The sequence below is a fragment of the Saimiri boliviensis genome, chromosome 2, assembly GCF_048565385.1.
Source record: "Saimiri boliviensis isolate mSaiBol1 chromosome 2, mSaiBol1.pri, whole genome shotgun sequence".
Taxonomy (NCBI): domain Eukaryota; kingdom Metazoa; phylum Chordata; class Mammalia; order Primates; family Cebidae; genus Saimiri; species Saimiri boliviensis.
The window spans coordinates 56,848,892-56,873,816 of record NC_133450.1 but is presented as its reverse complement, the minus strand read 5'-3'; the positions used below and the strand labels follow the sequence as shown (position 1 = coordinate 56,873,816).

Genomic DNA, 24,925 nt, shown 5'->3' with positions numbered 1-24,925 from the left:
TGGGAAATGTAGTCTTCATGGGGCGATGTACCCAGCTAAGCTTTAGAAAATGTATTATGAGGCCGGGCATGGTGGCTCATGCCTGTAATCCTAGCACTTTGGGAGGCCGAGGCAGGTGGATCACCTGAGGTCAGGAGTTCAAGACCAGACTGACCCATATGGAGAAACCCCATCTCAACTAAAAATACAAAATTAGCTGGTTGTGGTGGTGCATGCATGTAATGCCAACAATTCAGGAGGCTGAGGCAGGAGAATCACTTGAACCCAGGAGACAGAGGTTGCGGTGAGCTGTGATCATGCCGTGGCCAACAAGAGAGAAACTCTGTGGAAGGAAGGGAGGGAGGGAGGGAGGAAGGAAAATAAATGTATTATGAAAACGAGAAGGAAAGGGTGAGTACTGATGGAACTAGAAGACTACCGCATCATCTTACTTAAATGCAAGCTTGTGTGTTGATATCGCTAGGCGTGAAGGCTTCACAGGCTGATACTTTAAAACATTTTTCAGTTTACAGTAGTTTCTCAGAGTTTGCGGGTCCTGAGTTTCCAGGAGCTTCCTACATTAGTAAAAAACATTCTTTTCTGGAAATCCCTATATATTCATTGGAAACAGTTTTAAGAGTTTAATTCAACATACACCTGAAAACATCATGTGTTATAGCATAGAATTTGGTTACAGACCTTGTAATATATGTTACTTAATATAGCTTTGGTCCAAGTGATGCTTTCATAGACTATTTTATTAGGACTTAAAAACATATTGGATATATATATGTGAGTGCATATAAATAAATAAATATATATATGTATTTTAAAGATGGGGTTTCACCATGTTGGTCAGGCTGGTCTTGAATTCCCGACCTCAGGTGATCTGCCCGCCTTGGCCTCCAAAGTGCTTGGATTACAGGCGTGAGCCACCATGCCTGTCCACATATTGGATATTTTTACAACAACAGAATACAAAACTCTAGGCCATGAATACATGCTAATTATAAATAAATGGGACTTAATATAATTTCTAGTCTTTCCAATTCATGTTACACAGTCATCACATTAATCTTTTTTTTTTTTTTTAGTGAACTATGTTTTAATTTTGCCTATTCTGTAGAAACATGCCCCAAAAGCCAGTCTCAGGAACATGTGCATTCTTTGTCATTACATACCTATGTGACAAGCAGAATCCATTTGGATCTGCCCTCCGTGGTGGGTGAAGCCACATAGGCAAGAGTTGGGGAATGGGCTCCCCTCCTCATAAACAATCTTCTTTGTGTATTACTATGGTTGTACTCTCCACTGCCTCCCAGGGAGGTGTGGGGCAGAAAATAGTATTCTAGACCATCTACAAGTTTTCCACATTCCACCCTTGGGTCTTTGGTGGCTCTTGACACACATTGGGAAAACGGCCATCTATGAAGTTGGTATGACCTGTTGGGCCACCTGATTTGCAAAAGTTGCGATGGGTACAAAGCGCCTCTGTCTTTTTTTTTTTTTAAGGGAAAAAAGAAAGAAAGAACAAAGAAAGAAAGAAAGAAAGAAAGAAAGAAAGAAAAAGAGGAAGAGCAAGAGGGAGAAAGAACGGGAGTCTTGCTTTATTGCCCAGGCTAGAATGCAGTCTAAAAATGAGTATTAAAAACCTCTTTTATGCCAATAATTGTGCTTAACAATGGAGACAGGAAGGAATAAGGGAGGAAACTAACAAACAAGGAACCAACCAATATTTCATTTAAACCTGTGAAATGCTATGCAATTACTGAGGAGTGACTTACTTCCAATTATGTAGTCACTTTTAGAGTAGGTGTGATGTGGTACTGAGAAGAATGTATGTTTTATGGATTTGGGGTGGAGAGTTCTGTAAATGTTTATTAAGTTTACTTGTTCCAGATCTGAGTTCAAGTCCTGGATATCCTTGTTAATTTTCTGTCTCATTGATCTGTCTAATACTGACAATGTGATGTTAAAGTCTCCCACTATTATTGTGTGGGAGTCTAAGTCTCTTTGTAAGTCATTAAGAACTTGCCTTATGTATCTGGGTGCTCCTGTATTGGGTGCGTATATATTTAGGATCGTTAACTGTTCTTGTTGCATTGATCCTTTTGCCATTATGTAATGTCCTTCTTTGCCTCTTTTGATCTTTGTTGCTTTGAAGTCTATTTTACCAGAGGAGAGAATTGCAACTCCTGCTTTTTATTTTATATTTTTTACTCTCCATTTGGTTGGTAAATCTTCATCCATCCCTTTGTTTTGAGTCTTTGTGTATCCTTGCATGTGAGATGGGTCTGGATGCAGCATATCGATGGGTTTTGACTTTTTATCCAATTTGCCTGTCTTTTAATTGGGGCATTTAGTCGATTTAAATTTAGGATTAATATTAATATATGTGAGTTTAATACTGCCATTTAATGTTAGCTGGCTGTTTTGCCCATTAGTTGATGTAGATTCTTCATTATGTTGATACTGTTTACCTTTTGATATATTTTTGGAATGGCTGATACTGGTTGTTCCTTTCTATGTGTAGTGCTTCTTTCAGAAGCTCTTGTAAAGCAGGCCTGGTGGTGATGAAATCTCTGAGTACTTGCTTGTTCCAAAAGATTTTATTCCTTCACTTATGAAGCTTAGTTTGGCTGGATATGAAATTCTGGGTTGAAAGTTCTTTTCTTTAAGGATGTTGAATATTGGCTCCCACTCTCTTCTGGCTTGTAGGGTTTCTGCTGAGATATCTGCTGTGAGTCTGATAGGCTTCCCTTTGTGGGTAACCTGACCTTTCTCTCTGGCTGCCCTTAGCATTTTCTCCTTCATTTCAACCCTGGTGAATCTGATGATTATGTGCCTTGGGGTTGCTCTTCTTGAGGAATATCTTTGTGGTGTTCTCTGTATTACCTGGAGTTGAATATTGTCCTGCCTTGCTAGGTTAAGGAAGTTTTCCTGAATTATATCCTGAAGAATATTTTCAAGCTTGGATTCATTCTCTTCGTCACATTCAGGTACACCTATCAAACGTAGATTAGGTCTTTTCACATAGTCCCATATTTCTTGGAGACTTTGCTCGTTCCTTTTTATCCTTTTTTCTCTAATCTTGTCTTCTCATTTTATTTCATTGAGTTGATCTTCGACTTCTGATATCCTTTCTTCTGCTTGGTCAATTCGACTGTTAAAACTTGTGCATACTTCAGGAAGTTCTCATATTGTGTTTTTCAGCTCCATTAATTCACTTACATGCCTCTCTAAATTGTCTATTCTCGTTAGCATTTCGTCAAACCTTTTTTCAAGGTTCTTAGTTTCTTTGCATTGGGTTAGCACATATTCTTTTAGCTTATAGAAGTTTCTTATTATCCACCTTCTGAAGCCTGATTCTGACAATTCATCACACTCATACTCCATCAGGCCTTGCTGATGAGGAGCTGCGATCCCCTGAAGGAGGAGAGGCATTCTGATTTCGGATGTTTTCAGCCTTTTTGTGCTGGTTTTTATCTTTGTGGATTTATCCACCTGTGGATTTATTCACCTGTCATCTTTGTAATTGCTGACTTTCAGATTGGGTCTCTGAGTGGATGTCCAGCTTGTTGGTGATGATGTTATTTCTGTTTCTTTGTTTTCCTTTGGTGGACGCACCTCTCCCACAGAGCTAGACCTTCCTGGGTTCAGCTGTGCTTGCCGTGAAACTCTCAACCGTCAGCATTTCCAATTGCTGTTTTTTTGTGGGGGTGGGACCAGCTGAGCCCAATCACCTGGCTCCCTGCCTCAGAGCCCCCTTTTTTTCTTTTCCTAATTGAGCGGTCGATTCTCTCTCCCAGATGCCCCAGTCATCCACCGAAAATGTGCTGGATCTATGCAATTTCCTGTGTGGCCACTGCGCCGGCTGAAACAGCGGAGCTGAGATTCATGGTGCTTTTCTGCCTGGGAATTTCCCGGTCTGGCTCCCGGCTTCAGTCCCCTTTTCAATCAGGCGAATGGGTGACTCTGCCTTTCCAGAGCTCCAAACTAAAAGGGCAACTAAAAGGGCACCCAGTCCCACATACTCTGCACTGAGAACTGCCACGCTGGGATGTCAGCAAAACAGCTGCGCCGACCAAAAGAGTTGCGCTGGTGACCCGTGGGGCTCCTCCGCTGGGAATCTCCTGGTCCGTGGTCAACAAAAATTCCTCTGGAAGTCTGGTGTCCACTCACTCCCTGCACCTTCAGGATTGGGAGCTGCAATCCTGAGCTGATGCTAATCAGCCATCTTGGATCTGACATTAATCTTTCTTAAAAATCACTGTTGTCATAGCATTATCCTCCTGAAAAACTTTCACACCTGTTATTTGAAGTTAAAATGCTTTTGCTTGGCATTGTGGGGCTCCTTGTGCCTCGGCTGGAGGTTGAACTAAGCATCACATGCAGCAGAAAACAGGGCTGACCAGGAACCCAGGAGACTTGGATTCTAGTTCTCATTCTGCCACTGTCTGGTTGGAGGACATTGGACTCCCCGACACTCTGACTTTGGGTAGATCTGGCCCTGAAGCTAAGGTTCCAAATAGATGAGCTAGGGAGGGAGCTTAAGGAGGGCTCCTTAGCGTAGCTGTGGAAAGCAGCTTCTCCAATGACTGTCGATGGCCCCTGTCTCCTGGTGTTCACCCTCTGGTCTTGTGTAATCCCCTCGCTTTGAGTATGAGCTGCACATAGTGACTGGCTCCTAACAAATAAAATGTCGCAAAAGTGATGGGATGTCACCTGTGAGATAGGTTACAAAAGACTGGGCTTTTTGCTTACATTCTTTCTTTCTGGCCCTTCTTGCTTTCTCTCTGATGAGGAGAGATGCCATGTTGTGAGCTGCTCCGTGGAGAGGCACCAGTGGCAAGGAAGTGAGGGCAGCCAGCAGGCAATAGCCAGCTGCCATGTTGAGAGTAGCCCTATGGAGGGGCCCACACGACAAGGAACTAACATCTCTGGTCAACAGTCTCTGAGGACCTAAGGCCGCCAACAGCCACAGGAGGGAGCTTGGAAGCATATCCTCCCCCAGTGGAGCCTTGAGATGACTGCAGCCTGGCTGACACTTTGACTGTAGCCTTCTGGGAGACCCTGAGGTGGGGGTCCCAGCTAAGCTGCCCAGCTTCCTGACTCGCATAAACTGAGACAATAAATGTTAGTGTTTTAAGCCACTACATTTGAGGATAATTTGTTACACAACAATAGGTAACTAGTACAGAAGTGCTAAAGATCAAACATCATCTGAAAAAGGAGGGACCTTAAGGAAAATATTACTTAGAAGTTAAAGCTATTAAAGCTGAGAAGGTGACTTCTGAGCTGAATTTAATTTTGAAAATCACATGCACAATAAAAGAAAATTTAAAGTTTAAATAAATAAATAATACCCAGACATGGAATCAACCCAAATGCCCATCAATGATAGACCAGATAGAGAAAATGTGGCACATATACACCAGGAAATAGTGCGCAGCCATAAAGACAAATGAGATTATGTCCTTTGCAGGGACATGGATGGAGCTGGAAGCCATTATCCTCAGCAAACTAACACAGGACCAGAAAACCAAATGCTACATGTTCTCACTTGTAAGTGGGAGCTGAAAGATGAGAACACATGGACACAATCTGGGGCACAACACTCACTGGGACCTGTCAGGGGTGCAGGGGGAGGGAGAGCATCAGGAAGAATAGCTAATGCATTAATTCACTATTAATAGCTAATCATTATTAGCTTAATCCCTAGGTGATGGGTTGATCTGTGCAGCAAACCACCAAGACACATATTTCCCTATGTAACAGATCTTCACATCCTGCACATGTACGCTAGAACTTAAAAGTTGAAGAAAAAACAAATGCCCAAAAGACTTAAGATTGATTCTCAAACTTCCGTCTGCAAAGGAACACATTTGGTTTTCCAGAGAATGATTGTATTGGCACAGTATAAAAGCCTGTCTCCTCAGGAATTGGCAGGTAAAAGATCTGAAGAAAACATTGGTTTGTAGCCAGAAAATTATGAGTTTGAACCAATTTCCTAACAATTGTGATGAAAAAGAAGAGAAACTTCATTTTTGTGAATATTATACTGCTGCACTATTCAGTGCAGTAGCTATTAGCCACGTGGTGATTTAAATTTAAAGTAAAATTAATGGAAATTAAACAAAATTTAAAATTCAGTTCCTCAATCACACCTGACTAATTTTTTTTGTATTTTTAGTAGAGACAGGGTTTCACCATCTTGGTCAGGCTGGTCTTGAACTCCTGACCTCATGATCCTCCTGCCTTGGCCTCCCAAAGTACTGGATTACAGGTGTGAGCCACTGCACCCGGACTTCTTTTTGTTTTTATTCTTTTAAGACAGAGCCTCGCTCTGTTGCCCAGGCTGGAGTTCAGTGGCACCACCTCAGTTCATTGCAACCTCTGCCTCCCAGTTTCAAGCAATTCTCGTGCCTCAGCCTCCTGCCTAGGAAGTCAAGGCTGCAGTGCGCTGTGATTGCACCACTACACTCCAACTTGGGTGACAGAGTGAGACCCTGTCTCAAAACAAAGCCAAACAAAACAAAACTAAATGAATAAATAAAATAAAATTATCCTAGCCTATGTGCATGCATGGGTAAAGTCCCTTTAAACAAAAATGGAGTTAGTTATGTTAGTTCTTTTGCTGTTTCACTGTTACATAAATATATTTTTTGTTAGAACACTAGATTTTGCTCTTTCAATATATGGAAAATGTCTGCACAGAATCTAACTGGCAAAGTCAGTTTTTGTTGTCTAGCCAAATCAGCTGTACTTTCTGTCTGGACAAGTCTTGATTTAATTTTTCAATTTAAGCTAATGTTTCCATATGCGTCCTCATGGCAACCATATCACTTCTGAATTCTAGTACATAGAACCAAAGATAAGCAGATGAGGCATAGGGCTGCATATGGCTCTGCAGCCGGGATGAAGTGAGGCCCCTCAGCCCTCAGGATTTTCCTGTGAGGTCACCTGGCCCTGTTCAAAAACAGCCTCCCTCAGGGGCGCGCATTCTCCAACTGTCCTGTCATTTGGTGTGCTGGAGGTTTTGTACCCTGGGAACATGCACTATTTTCGGATGCTGGATGGTGAGAGGCATGTTTTTCTTTTGTAAACTAGAAGAGTGAATAATTTGAAAAGACCAGTTGGGTAAGGAGGACCAGCCGATCACAGCCAATTCTAAAGGCAAATTAATTTTAGGAAAGAATACACGTGGAAATTGACAATGTCAAAATGTCAAATTTTTTTTAAAAAAAAAAGATCAGTGCCCAAGGAGTCCTGAGGAAGTCTTTGTGTACTTCCAGGGATACACACACCCCACAGGAATACCACAGCCTTCTAGTGAAGCTCTGTGCTCAGATCCTGGAGCTTTGCTCTTAAAACATTGCAAAAGAAAATTTTTTGAATTTTAGCAAAACCCTTTTTTCTCTGAAAAAAGCTTGGAATGATCTTGCTGTGAACTTAAGAAATTTAGTTTGACACCGTAAGCTGAGTAATGACTTTGTTCTAGTTAGGTATTCAGCCTTCCCCTGAAGTAGTGAAACCCATTGATTCAACGAGTGAGGGGTCATAGGACACCACCACTTAAGGGGAATAAAAATTATTTTGGTTTAATATTTCAAGAGTCTCATCCTTCTTTTATCTTTCATTTGGAACAGGGATTAAACTGACTGTGCTGTAGGATCAAAAAAATGGAGATGTACAGAAGCCGATTTTGAGTTGATGGGAGGAAGAAGCAGAACTGTGAAACAATGAGGGGATCTGCCTTCTGTGACCCACATGTCACCCGGGGCCTCTGCCCGCTGACACCCGAGTAAGTTTGACTCACCCTTATCTCTCAGTTTCCCCCCTCCCCTCCCCTCTTTTCCTCTCCGCTCTCCTCTTCTCCCCTCCGTTCCCCTCTCCTCTCCTGTGGAATCTTGCTCTGTGGCCCAGGCTAGAGTGCAGTGGCATGATCTCGGCTCACTGCAACCCCCAGCTCCCCAGTTGAAGCGATTCTCCTGCCTCAGCCTCCCGTGTAGCTGGGATTACAAGTGCGTGCTACCGAGCCCAGCTAATTTTTGTATTTTTGGTGGAGATGGGATTTTACCATGTTGGTCAGGATGGTCTTGAACTCCTGACTTCAAGGATCCACTCCCCCTCCCCCGGCCTCCCAAAGTGTTGGGATTACAGGTGTGAACCTCTGCACCTGGCCTACCCCTCAGTTTTCACAAAGTAAAAGTCCAGAGCTGTCCCCAAGAGTTTGACAAGTTATTTTCTTGTGTTTAATGCTGATTTGAGGTACCTGATTTCAACTGTGCCATGTCCATTTTGCAGCACGTCAATCCAGACGTAAAACTTATTTTCAATTCTGATTTTCACAAAAAGCATTAGAGTGGGACAGAACAAAGGAGGCAAAGAGCTGTTAACACTGATGGAAAAACAAAACAAAACAAAATGAAGCAGACTCTTGGGGAGCACTAGGTGGAAGGACTTCCAGCCAGCCTCACTCAGAGATGGTGGCAGTGGAACCTGCCTCACTCCATCTTGCTAAATGCACACTTCACCCATCTTCCTCTACAAACCTTGTTCCCACTTTAGGCTGGTACAAAAGTAATTGCAGTTTTTGTCATCACTTTGAATGGCAAAAAACACAATTGCTTTTGCACCAACGTAAATAGTGGTTGGTGCAAAAATATTTTCAAAAGAACACATATTATTCTCCTGGTCCCATACATAGCACTTTAGCATGGGTTTACACCCATGCTCTTAGGGTCTTACCATACTGAGAGTGCTGCAAAGTACACCGTATTCTTTTCCTAAATGCAATTCTGCTGCCATCAGAATTATACTGTTACACTTGAAAAGCTGTATGTTTCCTATTAATTAAGTCTGTGTGTTCCCTAGTAAATAAGTCTGCAAAAAACCCTCAGAAGGGATTCTAGCACTGACTGTAGTGGGGGATTGGAGGGGTGGGGGACCTGGATTAGGGAATCTTCTACTTTTCCTTCTACTTCAAAACTCTTTGACTCTACCCTTTATACGTAAAGATTTTTCAAAATGAAAATACTACTGCTATTGGTTCTAACTAGCAAAGTAGTATGTGTGCATTATTTTAAAATCAGGTAATAAAAGTATCCAAAAGTAAAAATAGCTTCTATACCTGGGCACGGTGGCTTGTGCCTGTAATTCCAGCATTTTGGGAGGCTGAGACGGGTGGAGCACCTGAGGTCAGGAGTTCGAGACTAGCCTGACCAACATGGAGAAAGCTGTCTCTACTAAAAATACAAAATTAGCCAGCCGTGGTGGTGCATGCCTGTAATCCTAGCTACTTGGGAGGCTGAGGCAGGAGAATTGCTTGAACCCAGGAAGCAGCAGTTGCAGTGAGCCGAGACCTCTGCAACCTCCGCCTCCTAGGTTCGGGCAATTCTCCTGCCTCAGCCTCCTGAGTAGCTGGGATTACAGGCATGTGCCACCATGCCCAGCTAATTTTTTGTATTTTTAGTAGAGACGGGGCTTCACCACGTTGACCAGGATGGTTTCGATCTCTTGACCTCGTGATCCACCTACCTCGGCCTCCCAAAGTGCTGGGATTACAGGAGTGAGCCACTGCTCCCGGCCGTTGTTCCCATTTTTATGTCTGTGTGTACCAAAGATTATCTCCCACTTATAGGTGAGAACATACATCATCATTTTTAATATAAGCTTCATAGAATCTTGTAAGTTACTTAAAATTATTCTATGCTTGGACATTTACATTGTTTCTACTTTTTAGGTAACACTGCAGTAAATAGTGTTACTTACATAGCATGTATATCTTGTCATTAGATTATAGGGGTTGATTATTAATGTGGAAGTAGATGAGATCATGTAGTCAATTGCTTAAGTCTCTAACTGAAGTTACATGTAGTTAATTTTCAATTGTGCCAAGTAGGAGGGAAGGACATGAACAGAATCCTAAAGAATACAATATAAAGATGGAGCAAAGGTGGAGGAACCATTTATTCCAAAATGAACCAGACTTGTTAGTCAAGAGAATTCCAAAAGTGTGTGAAGAATTGCCAAAGCCATTTGCTTTTCATCTCTGGAATTTATCAAGTTTGCTTCCTGTTTCTTCCAGGAGATTTTCTGCATCTTTTGTCCACTCCCCTTCCCACGTGGTGTGGACTCTAGCCATTTTCCACCTTGACTGATGACTTCATTTGTACTTCCTATTTTGAAATTCTGGCCAGGCACGGTGGCTCACGCCTGTAATCCCAGTACTTTGGGAGGCCGAGGCAGGCAGATTACAAGGTCAGGAGTTTGAGTGGCAGGTGCCTGTAATCCCAGTTACTCAGGAGGCTGAGGCAGGAGAATTGCTTGAACCTGGGAGACAAATGTTGCACTGAGCCGAGATTATACCTGGTGACAGTGAAACTCCATCTCGAAAAGAAAAAAAGAAAAAAAAGGTAAATCCCTTCCAGATGGAGATAAACTAGGGTTTGGATAGGACCTTGAGTTGCATAATGGTGGGGACTCAGTTTAAGAAAAGGAATACAGGCCGGGTGCAGTAGCTCATGCCTGTAATCTCAGCACTTTGGGAGACTGAGGCGGGTGGATCATCTGAGGTCAGGAGTTCAAGACCAGCCTGGCCAACATAGTGAAACACCACCCCCATCTCTACTAAAAGTAGAAAAAAAAAAAAATTAGCCGGGCATGGTGGTGGGTACCTGTAATCCCAGCTCTTCAGGAGAATTGCTTGAACCCAGGACATGGAGGTTGCAGTGAGCCTAGATCACATCATTGCACTCCAGCCTGAGCAACAAGAGCAAAACTCAAAAAAAAAAAAAAAAAAATACAAAATTAGGCACAAAGTATGCAGAATGAGAAAATAATTGATAATAATTACGAATTTTTTAAAGTTAACAAATACCACAAAGATCACAAAATCACATAATTTGTAAAAAAAAAAAAAAAAAAAAAAAAAAAAACTGCTTTAAACATCTCTAAAATACTTTTCCCCTAAATTTTTGACTTCATAGTTGTTAATCACTTCTTCATACGACAATATCATTTTTCATAGAATAAACAGATGTGTAATTTAGTCGTTCCTCCTGTATAGTTATTTAAATTTAAAAATGGGTAATTAAGAAGTTTCTTTCAGCATTACAATAATTGGTAATGCCCTGAAATTTGTTTAAGATTGTTATTGCCGGGCGCGGTGGTTTAAGCCTGTAATCCCAGCACTTTGGGAGGCCGAGGCGGGTGGATCACGAGGTCAAGAGATCGAGACCATCCTGGTCAACATGGTGAAACCCCGTCTCTACTAAAAAAAATACAAAAAATTAGCTGGGCGTGGTGGCGCGTGCCTGTAATCCCAGCTACTCAGGAGGCTAAGGCAGGAGAATTGCCTGAACCCAGGAGGCGGAGGTTGCGGTGAGCCAAGATCGTGCCATTGCACTCCAGCCTGGGTAATAAGAGCGAAATTCCGTCTAAAAAAAAAAAGATTGTTGTCAAATCTGGGAAAGCAATTGTTGTCAGACCCAGGAAAGCAAAAGATTTCTTTCTTATATGAGTTGTAAAATTCAGGAGTTTTCCATAAACTAGCTTTTGGCTCCATACATTTCAAGTCTCTTTCTTTTCCACTAAATACATGTATTCAGTGCCAAGCTCTGAAGGGTGTGTTCATACTGAATACAGCCTGCGGCTCTGCACTTTTGTGTCAGGACATCTAATGCAGGAGATGGGCAGGGAGTGGGTGGTCCTGAACAGGCCAGTAACTAGAGTAGGAGAGAGAAAGATGAGGATATGCCTCAGGTAGGTACATTTGCAGAGGAGATGGCAGGAAGAGGAGGAAGTTCCTGCTAATGACTTCAAATTTTACTACAATATAAAGTTAGTTAAGAGAGGAAGAGAGGTTAGAAGTAGAGTTGCCAGATTTAGCAAATATAAATACAGGACTTGGTCAATATTGCATAGGACATACTTACACTAAAACTTATTTATTGCTTATCTGAAATTCACATTTAACTGGGTGTCCCCTATTTTGTCTTACAATTCTAGATGGGAACCTGAAGAGAAAACAGTAGCTCTGGCATAGTCATTGAGAGAATGAAAGAACTAATCAAAGATTAGTATCATGAAGGCCTGCTCAAGAGTAGAAATCAGAAAACCTCATGGGGGGTAGGAGTGTTTCTCCAGTGGTGCTTAGATGATCGGGTGGCTTGACGTTTTTTTTTTTTTTCAAACAATATGGAATGCTTCACGAATTTGCGTGTCATCCTTGCACGGGGGCCATGCTAATCTTCTCTGTATCGTTCCAATTTTAGTGTATGTGCTGCCGAAGCGAGCATGGTGGCTTGACATTAACACAGACTGTGATTACAGAAACAAGGTTTAAAATGTATGATCAGGCTGGGTGTGGTGACTTACACCTGTAATTCTAGCATTTTGGAAGGCCAAGGCAGGAGGATTGCTTGAGTCTGGGAGTTTGAGACCAGCTTGGCCAAGACAGTGGGACCTGGTCTCTACAAAAAATTAAAAAATTCTCCAAGCACGGTAGTGTGTGCCTGTAATCCCAGCTACTTGGGTGGCTGAAGTGGGAGGATCACTTGAGCCTGGGAGGTGGAGGTTGTAGTGAGCGGAGATCAAGCCACTGCATTCCAGCCTGGCCCTGTCTTAAAACAACAACAATTAATAAATAAGAAAACAAAATATATGATCAAAGATATGATTCAAGTAGGTTTCTCTTCTTTTTATTCTTATCATTTGACTTTCAAGAAAACCAAGGCAGAAATTTTAAAAAGAAAGATGTACTGATTATGGATTGAAATCCAAATCACAGAATATATTAACATAAGAATATTCTACACTACTCAAATATGCCATAATATATTCACCCAAAGCAATAAATCCCATGCTGCACAAGCAAATTATAAACAAATGATAGAAGCTGAAGTTTTCCTCTCAAAAGAGGCTAAAGAACAGATCATTTAGAAAGAACAGATTTTATTGGAACGTCAATAGTTTTCATGACACAGATACTTAAAGTACTCATTTCAACATACCCATATGAAGAAAATTATGAAAAGGTTTTTTTTTGTTGTTGTTGTTTTAAGAAAAGATAATTTGACAGATGGAGTCTTTTTATGGGATCAGTAGAAGTGATAAAATTGAATAAATTACCAAGATTTTATCTCTGTTTCTGTAATTCTCCCTAAAGATTTAGAGATGGCAGATTGAATCAACTGGAAAATAAATTTGCAAGTTTATAACACTTCTAAAATAGGAATTAAAGACGAACGTCTAACTTTTTTCATGAGTGGTTTGTCTTGAGGAAACCTGCTCTTATGGGATTACACATTTCCTAACTATCAAGGTTCATCAAATGGACACACACCACAGAAGTTATATGAATATAGGTTCTGTGAATGGTTTACTGTTTATTATTGCCATTAGTGTCAACAAAAATAATTGTGAACTAAAAAAAAATTTAGAGCAACTCAAAATCTAGTTACTCCAAATGATTCGTTTATGATCAGGCTAGATCCGACTAAATAAAATCAAGCCATGGCCTTTTGCTTCACAACATAAATGACTTTTATGCTCCTCGAGTTGTGCGATCTTATCACAGAGACAGCAGTTGTGCCTACTTCTAGGAGGAGGTGCAGAAAGACCCTGCTTGGGTGCTGGTGGGATGTTTTATGGACAGAATGTATGTATATTACTTTAAGCATCAGCAGATAAGATTAACTCCTTCTACAGAATCCTAGCATTGCTTAAAACTTCAGCAGCTTTTTCTTAGACCATAAAATGAATGGAAAAATGGCAGTGGAAAGTAAAGTTTTCATAGAATCATAGGAGACAGTGTCTGGGAGAAGCTGTCAAATCCTGTGTCCCTCAAAAGGAGAGGATCCTGAGACCCAGAGAGGGGAAATGATTTGCTCCAAGCCTCACACACTTACCAAGAGTCAGAACTGGGGTCATGCTGGGTAACAGTGAAAGAAAAAAGTGCTGAAATGTAAAGCCTTAGAAAGTACAAACTTCTGGCTATGCTAGGTGGCTCACGCCTGTAATCCTAGCACTTTGGGAGGATGAGGCAGGCAGATCACGAGGTCAAGAGATGGAGACCATCCTGGCCGACATGGTGAAACCCCATCTCTACTAAAAATATAAAAATTAGCTGGGCGTAGTGGCATGCACCTGTAGTCCCAGCTACTCAGGAGGCGGAGGCAGAAGAATCGCTTGAACCTGGGAGGCGGAGGGTTGCAGTGAGCCAAGATCATGCCACTACACTCCAAGTTTAATAGAGCAAGACTTGGTCTCAAAAAAAAAAAAAAAAGTAGAAACTTCTTCAAGGGCCTAGCATAAGTCAGGTCTCTACTGGGTTTTGGTAGTCTAAATTCAGGATTTACATAGGGAATATTCACTATGTTCTGTATTTTTTTCTTTTTGTTTGACCTTGTTCTGTAATAACAATTTTGTAGTTGTTCTTTATGTACCCATTGATAAGAAGAATATATGGTAAGCAAGGAGCAAAATGAATTCGCTGTCATGTGGAATGGATTTTTGGATTTTTTTAAAAAGCAGAAAATCAACTCCCGTTCGTTGATATTTTGGGCTGCTTATCCCTCCTCCCCATTTGCCAATGTTTTCCTTTGCTTGTGTATGCAAAAAGTCGTAAAACATAAACAGTGAGCAAATCATAAAACACAGGATTCTTAATGCTTGTATATCTAATTGTACTGCAATGTGTTTGAAGCAGGACAACTCCCAGTTCCCACAAAATCCAGGGTAGATTTTAAAAAAGCATTTTAGGACTTGTTTTCCTATGGGGCATCTCCCAGTTTTTAAGGTGTTTCTATGCTAGAGATCTCACGGATGTTTTCTTTATTTTCATGTCTCCCTGCACCCTCTCTACTGAATCCTGCTCTACTGATTCCATCTATTACTGTGGCTTTAATCTGTAGGGAAGGCTTCCAAATCAGTTTCCTATCCTGATTCCTCAGGGCAGTCTTTTACCCTCACTGTTCCTGTCTCTTCGCTGTTAAGAGGAAGCCATACTGTCTGTAATTAGCAATTTTGCAAAAATAGCCTGTGAATGCATATTAGCATCGCCTGATTATTGAGGGCCTAGTGGATCCATATCTCCGTACACAGATACAACTCGGGAGGGAAAAGATGTGGTTCCTGTCCTCAGAAACTACTGGTCAAAGAAGGTTCCAGTGTCAGGTATGTGTAAGCTATGAAAGCCATAGATAGAAACAGGTGTCACTGAAAATAGAAAGATATTTCCATGTAAACTGTATATAAATGTGGCCTTTAGTGGTATCTGTGAAACTAAGACTAAACCATTGGCAATACTACCACGTGTGGGAGGATAATGGAAAGGAAGCATATTTAGGAAGAGAAAATGAGGGAAACCACAAGGAAAGACAAATGCAGGGGCATCTACGCCGCAGAGAATCTCAGTATCTTGGTAAGCTTAGACTGGAGATAAATGTCAACCAGTCAAGCCCCATCTAATGTTTGAGTTCCTCTACCACGTTGCCACCCAGCTGTGTTGTACACCTCTGCCTGAGAAGTTTCAGGGACAGGAAATAAGCTGACAGATAACCCTGGAGCCCATTCCACACTGGACTCTAGTAATTATTGGAATGTTCATCTAATTGTTATGTAGAACCTAAGATTGCCTTCACATCATTCTTTTCCCACTTATTTTGGTTTCTCTCTGGGGCCCAAAAGTTAGCCCATGTCTGTCCCTGGCTTTCAAAGCTTCCTACTTGGGCCTGGTGCGACCCGCTCTTTCCTCATGTCACTGTGTGCTGTGCTCTCCAGGGCTTCCTTCAGTTCCTCTAACACACCGAGCACATTCTTGCCCTAGGACCTCCCGGCTAGAGCACTTGTCTCCTGCCTGTGGCATGAAATGTAGGTTTTCAATCAAATGCTATCTCTTCAGAGGAGCCTTTGCTGACCACCAAAGCTAAAATAGCCCACTCCTGGAATGCTAAATTTAATAACATTAAAAAAAAATATTTATGGGAAAGGCCCTTTTGTAAGCTAACTCAAAAGACCAAAGAAAGACTGAGGAAAATATCTGAAACTCACATAATAAGCAAAGGACTAAATTCCCTAAAATATAAAGGATTAATATACATCAGTAAGAAAAAACTTAATAACCCAATAGAAAAAAAAAAACTGGCAAAGAATATGAATGGATCATCAAAACAATGAGAATAGGAAGCCTACATATGCTGCTCAGACATGGGAAAAAGTGCTCAAACTCACTGATGGAGAAAAAAAGAAGGAGAGAGATTTTTTTTTTTTTTTTACTTGTCAAACTAACAAAGATAAAACAAGATTGATATTAACATTGTATCAGCCAGAGTATGGGAAACAGATTCCCTCATATTCTGCTGGTGGGACTATAATCTAGAACAATGTCTATACAGAGTGATTTAGTAACATTTACTAAAATTAGAAATGTACAAACCCTTTAACCCAGTGATTTCTCTTCTAAAAATTTGCCTTTCAGATATGTTCCTGAGTACGGGAATTGATACATGTACAAAGGTACTCATGGCAGCCTTGGATATACAGTAATAGCAAGAGACTGGAAACAATATACAGATCTCTCAATGTGGGTAGGCAAGTAAATTACAGTGCATTTATACAATGAAACATCATGCCATTACTAAAATGACTGATGCCAATCTGCATGTGGCCCTGGAGTGCTCTGAATGAGTTTTATGTTGATTATAGGCATTTATATTCTCTATTTTGTATTTATCTTCTTTTTAAATTTTAATTTTTAAGGTTTTTTTTTTATTTTTAACTTTTGTGAGTAAATGGTACACAATGGAGTACTATTCAGCCATAAAGAAGAATGAGATCTTGTCATTTGCAACAACATGGATGGAACTGGAAGTCACTAAGTATGTAGGTATATATATTTACAAGGTACATAAGATATTTTGATATAGTCATACAATGCATAATAATAACATCAGGGTAAATGGGGTATCCATCACCCCAAGCATTTATACTTTCTTTGTGTTACAAACGATTATAGTCTTTTAGTTATTTTTAAATATACAGTAAGTTATTGTTGACTGCAGTCACCCTGTTGGGCTATTAAATACTAGCTCTTATTATTTCTATTTAACTATATTTTTGTACCCACTAACCATTCTGACTCTCCCTACCCCACTCTACTCTCTATCTCCATGAGTTCAATTGTTTTAATTTTTTTTTAGCTCCCGTGAATAAGTGAGACCATGCAAAATTTGTCTTTCTGGCCGGGCGCGGTGGCTCAAGCCTGTAATCCTAGCACTTTGGGAGGCCGAGGCGGGTGGATCACGAGGTCAAGAGATCGAGACCATCCTGGTGAAACCCCGTCTCTACTAAAAATACAAAAAAATTAGCTGGGCATGGTGGCACATGCCTGTAATCCCAGCTACTCAGGAGGCTGAGGTAGGAGAATTGCCTGAACCCAGGAGGCGGAGGTTGCGGTGAGCCGAGATCGCGCCATTGCACTCCAGCCTGGGTAACAAGAGCTAAACTCCGTCTCAAAAAAAAAAAAAAAAAAAAAAGTTTGTCTTTCTGTGCCTGGCTTATTTCACTTAACATAAGGACTTCCAGTTCCATGCATGTTGTTGCAAATGACAGGCTCTCGTTCTTTATGGTTGAATAGTACTCCATGGTGCATACAAACCACATTTGCTTTATCTAGTCATCCGTTGGCCAACGCTTAGGTTGCTTCCAAATCTGGCTGTTGTGAATAGTGCTTCAATAAAATTGGGCGTGTAGATACCCCTTTAATATACTGATTTCCTCTCTTTTGAGTATATCCCTAGCAATGGGATTGCTGAATCATATGGTAGTTCTAATTTTGGCTTTCTGAGGAAACTAAACTGTTTAACTAAAACTAAAAAAACTAAACTGCTCCAGACTGTTCTCCATAGTGGTTACATTTGCACCAAGTGTCCAGGCTTTCCTTTTTCTCCACATCTTCACCAGCATCCATCATTGTGTGCTTTTTGCATGAAAGTCATTCTCACTGGGGTGAGAAGATATCTCATTGCTGTTTTGATTTGCATTTCTCTGATGATCAGTGATGTTGAGCACCTTTTCATACGCCTGTTTGGCATTTGTATATCTTCTTTTGAGAAATGTCTATTCTGATGTTTTTCCCATTTTTAAATCTGATTATTTGATTTGTCCCTATAGAGTTGTTTGAGTTTCTTATACATTCTGGTTATTAATCACTTGCCAGATGGATAGTTTGTAAATATTTTCTCCCATTCTGTGGGTTGTCTCTTCGCTTTATTGATTGTTTTCTTTGCTGTGCAGAAGCTTTTTAACTTGATATAATCCCATCTGTCCAGTTTTGCTTTGTTTGTCTGTGCTTGTGGGGTATTACTCAAGAAATCTTGACACAGTCCAATGTCTCGGAGAGTTTCCCCAATGTTTCTTTGAGTAGTTTCATAGCTTAAGGCCTTAGATTTAATTATTTAATCCATCGTGATTTGATTTTGCATATGGTGAGAGATAGGGGGCCAGCTTCATTCTTCAGCATACTGATATCCAGTTTTCTCAGCACCACTGATTGAAGAGACTGTCCTTTCCCTAATGTATGTTCTTGGAACCTTGTTGAAATGAATTCACTGTAGACGTGTAAATTTGTTTCTGTGTTCTCTATTCTGTTCCAGTGGTCTATGTGTCTGTTTTGATGCCAGTACCATGCTATTTTGGTTACTATAGTTCTATAGTATAATTTGAAGTCAGACCGTGTGATTCCTCCAGTTTTGTTCCTTCTGTTCAAGATAGCTTTGGTTATTCTGGATCTTTTGTGGTTCCATATCAAGTTCAGGATTATTTTTTTCTATTTCTCTGAAGAAAATCATTTGTATTTGGATAGGGATTGTAATGTCTAGATTGCTTTGAGTAGTATGAACATTTTAATAATATTGATTCAGCCGGGCGCGGTGGCTCAAGCCTGTAATCCCAGCACTTTGGGAGGCCGAGGCGGGTGGATCACGAGGTCAAGAGATCGAGACCAACCTGGTCAACATGGTGAAACCCCATCTCTACTAAAAATACAAAAAAATTAGCTGGGCATGGCGGCGCGTGCCTGTAATCCCAGCTACTCAGGAGGCTGAGGCAGGAGAATTGCCTGAACCCAGTAGGCGGAGGTTGTGGTGAGCTGAGATCGCGCCATTGCACTCCAGCCTGGGTAACAAGAGCAAAACTCCGTCTCAAAAAAAAAAAAAAATAATAATAATAATAATAATATTGATCTAATCCATTAACCTGAAATATCTTCATTTCTGTGTGTCCTCTTTAATTTCTCACATCAATGTTTTATAATTTTTTTTTATAGAGATTGTATTTATTTTCTTAAAGAAGGTCCCAAAAATTGTATCAGTTTCAGGACCCACAAAGCTTGGATACACTCCTAACCTTAATCCACTTGGGAGATAGATACTCTCCTGTGAGTAACAGAGGCTCCATTGCACAGTGGTAGGAGGGGGATATGAGAGTTCTCTTTTTAGTTTTCTGAGGAGAACAAAAGTGTTTAAAACTAATAAAGAGAACATGGGCAGTGGGGTGTTCTCATTTTCATCAATAGAGAACAGAGATGAAACAAAACTGAGAGTTTGAAAAACGTACCATAGGTGATTACGATATGCTCCACCACTTTGAAATCCACTACTTCTCTGTTCAATGCATGATTCCCCAATCATGTGTAGCCCTCCACCCGCTTCTCCTTAAGCCTCCAAAACCACTCTCACTATCAGATGAAGACTAAACATTGCAGGTAAAGTTCAAGCGTCCGTCATCCATTTAATCACAACTCCCTGCCTTTGTCAGCGTAGTTCTTCCAGCCCTTGAAGTGCCTTGAAGGATCTCAGACTAGTGGATCCTCCTCTCCCTGGCTTTTCTGATCTTTACTTCGAAATGCAGCAACTCTTATTCATCTCATGTTTATCAAGAAGACAGCAATATACTGAAGACATTCCCAGATTATTCTCTTAGCTCCTCAGTCTTCTTGGAGGCAAGCGGCCTCTAAACAGTTCTTATCGTTAGAAAATTGCCTGAGTAGGCCAGGTGCGGTGGCTCAAGCCTGTAATCCCAGCACTTTGGGAGGCTGAGGCAGGTGGATCAGGAGGTCAAGAGATCGAGACCATCCTGGTCAACATGGTGAAACTCTGTCTCTACTAAAAATACAAAAAATTAGCTGGGCATGGTGGCGCGTGCCTGTAATCCCAGCTACTCAGGAGGCTGAGGCAGGAGAATTGCCTGAACCCAGGAGGCGGAGGTTGCGGTGAGCCGAGATCACGCCATTGCACTCCAGCCTGGGTAACAAGAGCGAAACTCCGTCTCAAAAAAAAAAAAAAAAGAAAGAAAACTGCCTGAGTATTCACTTTTTATGTATTTCCTTTTTGCCAGTTGTCAGACAAAACTGATGCTGCTGGAGGAAAGGTTTGGAGAAATTTTGAGGAGGCCAAATGGGGATTATGCCAGGTTATCAGGAAGCATCACAATCACATAAATCAAGAAGTGAAGTTATGTATGTTTCTTTTTAACAAGTGAAGGAGACATTGAACGTTTAAAAAATGGAGAGGCTTAAGAGTAGTACCACTGTGTTTAGTAAGACATGATTCTATTTGCTTTTCTAATTTTCTTTCTTTCCTTCTTTCCTTCCTTCTGATGAAGGAAAAACTTCAGTCAAATTCAGCCCGGTGCAGTGGCTCACGCCTGTGATCCCAGCACTTTGGGAGGCCGAGGCAGGTGGCTCACCTGAGGTCAGGAGTTTGAGACCAGCCTGGCCAACATGGTGAAACCCTGTCTCTGTTAAAAATACACAAATTACCTGGATGTGGTGACATATGCCTGTAATCCACACTACTCAGGAGGCTGAGGCAGGAGAATTGCTTGGACCTGGGAGGTGGAGGTTGCAGTGAGCGGAGCTCATGCCACTGCACTCCAGCCTGGACAACACAGCAAGACTCCATAGCAAAAAAACCCAAAAAACAAAAAACTTCAATCAAACTAAATTTAAAGGAATTTAACTGAGCAATGAACGATTTGCAAATCAGGAAGCCTTCTGAGCCAGAATAGGCTCACAGACTCCAGCACAGCCACATGGTGGAAGATTTGTGGACCAAAAAAACGGAAGGTGACATACAGAAAACAGAAGTGAGGTGCAGAACCAGCTGAATTGGTTACAGCTCAGTGTTTACCTCCTTTGAACACAGTTGAAACAGTTTGCTACATTTGATTAGCCAAAACTTGGTGATTGGCACAAGTGTAGGCTACAGTCTGTTTACATCTCTTCTTGTTATGCTTTATGATATACAGAAAAACCTTTAGGCCAAACTGAAATAGTAAGGAGACAGCTTTAGGCTCGTTTTAGTCCTTTCTTCCTTCTTCCTCCCTTCTTTCTCCCCCTCCCTTCTTCCCTTCCTCCCTCCCTCCCTCCTTCCCTCCTTCCTTCCTTTCTTCTTCTCTCTTTTTTTAAATATGGAAAAGACTTTGATTTATTGCAAAGTATAATATATAGCAAATTCCAAGGAAGGGCAAACACATTTTAACAAACAATTTTTAAATTTAATGGCTTAAGCCAAAGTCTCAGTTACTTTCTGGAGAATTCAGAACTATTGGGGTAGAAGAATGCTTTTCCTTTTTTCTCTTCTTTTTTTCCTTTTTGTGATGTTTCCCTTTTTTTGATTTACTCTTTTTTCATTTCTTCTGATATTTTTGTTTCTTTTGTTTTCAAGTGTCGTCTTCTGCAGAACTGGACGAGTAAGACCTTTTTCTTTTTTTTAACTTGATTTTTTTCTTTTTTCTTTTTCTCTTCTTCATTTATTCTTTTTTCCTGTAATGCCTGCAATTTATTCAGTTCTTCATTCTCTTAATCATTGTCTTCACTACTTGTACTGCTGACATCTAAAACTATGTCCTAGAATATAGTTATATTAAGCATAAACGAAAGAAATATGGCAGAAAGCCACTGCTGATCAATTAAGAAATTTTGTCAGATACTTCAAACTCCATCACCCTCTGCAGTCCCGTCCGCTTTTCTTCCTAATCGTCTTCCCTCTGTATCTGTGGGGGATTGGTTCCAGGACCCCTCAGATACCAATCAAGTCCCTGTCATATGGTTTGGCTGTGTCCCCACCCAGATTTCATCTTGAATTATAATCCCCATAATCTTTACATATTGTGGGAGGGACCCAGTGAGAGGAAGAATCATGGCAGCGGTTTACCCCATGCTGTTCTTGTGAAGATCTGATGGTTTTATAAAGGTCTGGCATTTCCCCTGCTGGCATTCCTTTTGTCTCCTGCTGTCCTGTGAAGGGGTGCCTTCTGCCGTGATTGTAAGTTTCCTGAACCTTCCCCAGCCATGTGGAACTGTGAGTCAACTAAAATATTTTCTTGGCCGGGCGCAGTGGCTCACGCCTGTAATCCCAGCACTTTGGGAGGCCGAGGTGGGTGGATCACGAGGTCAAGAGATCGAGACCATCCTGGTCAACATAGTGAAATACCGTCTCTACTAAAAATACAAAAAATTAGCTGGGCATGGTGGCGCGTGCCTGTAATCCCAGCTACTCAGGAGGCTGAGGCAGGAGAATCACTTGAATCCGGAAGGCGGAGGTTGCAGTGAGCCAAGATGGCGCCATTGCACTCCAGCCTGGGTAACAAGAGTGAAACTCTGTCTCAAAAAAAAAAAAAATCTTTTCTTTTTCTTTTTTGAGATGGAGTCTTACTCTGTTGCCCAGGCTGGAGTGCAGTGGCATGATCTCAGCTAACTGCAACCTCTGCCCCCCGGGTTCAAGTGATTCTCCTGTCTCAGCCTCCCAAGTAGCTGGGACTACAGGCATGTGCCACCATGTGCGTCTAATTTTTGTATTTTTAGTAGAGACGAAGTTTCGCTAAGTTGGCCAGGCTGGTCTTGAACTCCTAACCACAGGTGACCTGCCGTCCTCAGCCTCCCAAAGTGCTGGGATTATAGGTATGAGCTATCAACCCCACAGTGTGAGAATGGACTAATACACCCTGATATAAAATGATGTAGGATTTGCATATAATTGTGAAAGGAAAGTAAATCTCAGGACTCCAAAATCAGCCAAATGAAGAGTCAAGTCAGGCAAACCTGCCTCTCATTTTATTCTTAACTAAGATAGCTACAAGATTAAAAATAGCTACACACCTCCCTCACAATTTCTTCACAAGGAAATTCCTTGTGGGCATCAAGTTCTTTTCCCTAAAATGGGTCTGTTGAATTTTACCCTGGCAATGTAAATTGATAACTTATCTTCATAGGTACAAAGGACAGAACTAAAAAGTCATTTCTCTGCTCACCTGATATCTGCATTCTGAGTGCTTCCTCCTCCCTATTGTTTACGTAAAAATGCAGATTCACTGAGCCACACTAAGGCATAAGTGACTATTCCGCCACTGCCTCTCACATGTAAATTGCGGATTCAGTGAAAGGCTGATCAAAGACCGAAGAGTGCAGCCTTTTGTCCCTTATCTACCTATGACCTGGAAGCCCTCGCTTTGAGATGTCCCATCTTTTTGGACTGGACCAATGTACAGCTTACACATACTGACTGATGGCTCATGTCTTCCTAAAGTGTATACAGCCAAGCTGTGCCCCAACCACCTTGGGCACATGTCCTCAGGATCTTCTGCAGCTGTCACGGGCTTGTCTTTAGCTTTGGCAAAATAAGTTTTCTAAATCGATTGAGACCTGCTTCAGAACTTGTGGGTCACATAACCTATGTACACCCTCCTGTACACTTTAAGTCACCTCTAGATTACTTACAACACCTAATACAAAGTAAATGCTATGTATATAGTTGTTGTATTGTTTTGGGAATGACAAGAAAAAAGCTGGCATATGTTCAGGACAGATTATAACCATTGCAGGTGTAACTACATTTTTGATCTGAGATTGGTCTCATCTGAGGATGTGGAACCCGCAGGTATGGAGAGCCAACTGTACTGGCAGGAAAAAAGTAAAGTCAGAATGAGGTACCAGGTACCAGAAAGGCGGCCAACTCGTTAGAGAAAATAGGCTGTGTTGCTGGGGATCACCCTAACGGGGCACAGGCCTGACTCATATGAGGACTCAGCACTCCAGCAGGGAAGCCCACATGGATAGGTGCATCCGCCAAGCCCAGAAGGCTGTGTGTCTTGCATGAGGACCTTAGAGTGGGGGTGCAGTGTGGGTTGGAGTGGGGTTGGGGTGGCAAGGAGTAGTCTCAGCACCAGCCCCCTGCTCTTAGTTTCCCAGAGTTTTCACCAGCTTGTCACCAGGAGAAGCTGAAGAATGTGCACCAGCAGCCACGGTGTGTTCCTTGTGATTCTGAGGGCTTACAGAGGCTCTAGAGGGCTTTTCAAGACATCTGGTACCAGAATGGGATACCATTGTTTCAGAGGCTTTTCCTGAGGCCTAAAGTTGGCAGAAACACTGTGAAAGACCTCTAAAGTAAGAGGGATAATCAATGGGAAGACTCAAAAGGTATCTGTGGCATAACAAGAAATGAATTCTTAGGCCAGGTGCGGCAGCTCATGCCTATAATCCCAGCACTTTGGGAGGCCGAGGCAGCAGATCACCTGAGATCAGGAGTTCCAGACCAACCTGGCCAACATGGAGAAACCCTGTCTCTACTCAAAACACAGAATCAGCTGGGGATGGTGGTGCATGCCTGTAATCCCAGCTACTTGGGAGGCTGAGGCAGGAGAATTGCTTGAACCCAGAAGGTGGAGGTTGCAGAGAGCCGAGATCGCACTATTGCACCCCAGCCTGGGCAACAAGAGCAAAACTCTGCCTCCAAAAAAAAAAAAAAAAAAAAAAAGAATAAATCCTTATAGAACACCAAATAAAAGTTGCTTAGTTATACCAAGTAAAAAGAAAAAATTTATATATTTGATCCTTGTCCTCAGTACCTGTCCTACAGCTCCTAAAACTCTTGGAATTTCCTGA

General features: G+C 41.5%; 1 long non-coding RNA gene and 1 other non-coding gene across 2 annotated transcripts in view; one reads left to right on the top strand and one right to left on the bottom strand.

Moving 5' to 3' along the window:
• Nucleotides 1-19,274, top strand: part of LOC141583572 (uncharacterized) — a 364,246-nt gene extending 344,972 nt beyond the window's left edge. The window contains exons 3-4 of the long non-coding RNA XR_012516224.1: nucleotides 7,629-7,783; nucleotides 16,463-19,274. This is a non-coding gene — a long non-coding RNA (uncharacterized LOC141583572). The remainder of the gene's footprint in view (nucleotides 1-7,628; nucleotides 7,784-16,462) is intronic.
• Nucleotides 12,175-12,281, bottom strand: LOC120364083 (U6 spliceosomal RNA). The gene has a single exon (XR_005579436.1). It is a non-coding gene; the product is annotated as a U6 spliceosomal RNA (small nuclear RNA).
• Nucleotides 19,275-24,925: the final 5,651 nt, after the last annotated feature.